The sequence below is a fragment of the Etheostoma cragini genome, chromosome 16 (genome assembly GCF_013103735.1).
Source record: "Etheostoma cragini isolate CJK2018 chromosome 16, CSU_Ecrag_1.0, whole genome shotgun sequence".
NCBI classification, from domain to species: domain Eukaryota; kingdom Metazoa; phylum Chordata; class Actinopteri; order Perciformes; family Percidae; genus Etheostoma; species Etheostoma cragini.
Genome location: NC_048422.1, coordinates 13,145,103 through 13,147,554, shown reverse-complemented (window position 1 = coordinate 13,147,554; position 2,452 = coordinate 13,145,103). Strand labels below are relative to the sequence as shown.

General features: G+C 26.3%; 1 protein-coding gene across 1 annotated transcript in view; it reads left to right on the top strand.

Moving 5' to 3' along the window:
* gmcl1 (germ cell-less, spermatogenesis associated) overlaps positions 1-2,452 on the top strand; it is a 24,081-nt gene that overhangs the window by 17,248 nt on the left and 4,381 nt on the right. The window contains exon 16 of the transcript XR_004659914.1: positions 211-214. The gene's annotated coding sequence lies outside the window, so the exon portion shown is untranslated. The remainder of the gene's footprint in view (positions 1-210; positions 215-2,452) is intronic.

Below are 2,452 nucleotides of genomic sequence, written 5' to 3'. Positions count from 1 at the left end.
ATAGTATGTAGAAAATATTGAAAAAGTCATAGTATAGTATGTCAAAAATATTTAAAAAAAAGTCATTGTATAGTATGAAGCAACAAGGTCATAGTATAGCATTTCGATTTTTTTTTAAAGGTCATACTATAGTATGTCAAAAAAAGTCATAGTATAGTATGTCGAAAAAATTGAAAAAAGTCATACTATTGTATGTCGAAAAAGTCATAGTGTAGTATGTTGAATAAAGTCAAGGTACAGAATTTCGAATTAAAAAACAAAAGTCATAGTTTAGTATGTCAAACATAGTCATGGTATAGTATGTCGAAAATATTGAAAAAAGTCATGCTATGGTATGTGGAAAAAAAACTCTTGAGGATTGAACTGGTCATAGTATAGTATGTTGAACATAGTCATAGTATAGTATGTCGAAAAAATTGAAATAAGTCATACTATTGTATGTCGAAAAAAGTCATAGTATAGTATGTCGAATTAAGTCATAGTACAGTATACCGAATTTTTAAAAAAAACTCATAGTATAGTATGTCGAACATAGTCATAGTATAGTCTGTCGAAAATATTATAAGGTAATGCTATAGTATGTTGAAATATTGAAAGAAGTCACAGTATAGCATGTCAAAAAAAATTGAACAAAGTCATAGTTCAGTATTTTGAAAAAATTGAAAAAAGTCATAGTATAGTATGTTGAAAAAATTTAAAAAGTCATAGTATAGTATGTCGAAAAGAGTGATAAAAAAGTCAGTGAATAATATGTCCCAAAAACTTCATAGTGTAGTATGTTGAACATTTTTTAAAACGTCATACTATATTATGTTGTATAAAGTCTTAGTATAGTATGTCGAAAAGAGTGATAAAAAGTCATAGTATAGTATGTCAAACAAAGTCATAGTGTAGAATATTAAATAAAGTCATAGTATAGTGTGTCGAAAAAATTGAAAAAAGTCATAGTATAGTATGTAGAAAATATTGAAAAAGTCAGAGTGTGGCATGTCGAAAATATAAAAAAAGGTCTTTGTATAGTATGTCAAAAATATTGAAAGAAAAGTCATTGTATGGTATGTTGAAAAAAAATAAGAAAAGTCATAATATAGTATGTCAAAAAAGTCACATCATAGTATGTCAAAAAGTCATAGTATAGTATGTTGAACATAGTCATAGTATAGTAAGTTGAAAAAATTGAAAAAAGTCATACTATTGTATGTCCAAAAAAGTCAAATTATAGTATGTTGTATGACTTAATAGTCATAGTACAGTATATCGAAAAAAAAAAAAATCATGGTATAGTCTGTCGAACATAGTCATTCTATAGTGTGTCAAAAATATTGAAAATGGTCATGCTATAGTATGTTGAAAATATTGAAAAAAGTCACAGTATAGCATGTCGAAAAAAATTGAAAAAAGTCATAGTATAGTATGTCGAACATAGTCATATTATAGTGTGTCGAAAAAATTGAAAAAGTCATAGTATAGTATGTTGTAAGTATTGAAAAAGTCAGGGAATAGTATGTCAAAAAAATTGAAAAAAGTCATAGTACAGTATGTTGAAAAAAGTCATAGTACAGTATGTCGAAAAAAGTCATAGTACCGTATGTCGAAAAAAGTCATAGCATAGCATGTCGAAAAAGTGCTTAAAGTCATAGTGTAGTATGTCGAGAAAAGTCATAGTATAGTGTGTTGAAAAGAGTGATAAAAAAGTCATTGAATAGTATGTCTAAAAACGTTATGGTATAGTATGTTGAAAAAATTGAAAAAAGTCATACTATGGTATGTCGAAAAAAAGTCATATTATAGCATGTCAAAAAAAGTCATAGTATAGTATGTCGAAAAAAGTCATAGTATAGAGTGTCGAAAAGAGTGATAAAAAAGTCATTGAATAGTATGTCTAAAAACTTTATGGTATAGTATGTCGAAAAAAATGAAAAAATCATACTATTGTATGTTGAAAAAAGTCATAGTATAGTTTGACAAATAAAGTCATAGTAAAGTATTTCGAAAATTTAAAAAAAGTCATAGTAAAAAGTCATTGAATAGTATATCTAAAAACTTTCTGGTACAGTATGTTGAAAAAATTGAAAAAAGTCATACTATGGTACGTCGAAAAAAGTCATAGTATAGTGTGTCGAAAAAAGTCATAGTATAGTATATTGAACATATTCATAGTATCGTATGTCGAAAAAATTGAATAAAGTCATAGTATAGAGTGTCGAAAAAAGTCATAGTATAGTATGTTAAACATAGTCATAGTATCGTATGTTGAAAAAATTGAAAAAAGTCATACTGTTGTATGTCAAAAAAAGTCATAGTATAGTATGTTGAACATAGTCATAGTATAGTAAGTTGAAAAAATTGAAAAAAGTCATATTATTGTATGTCCAAAAAAGTCATAGTATAGTATGTCGAATTAAGTCATAGTACAGTATATCGAATTAAAACAAAAAATCATGGTATAGTA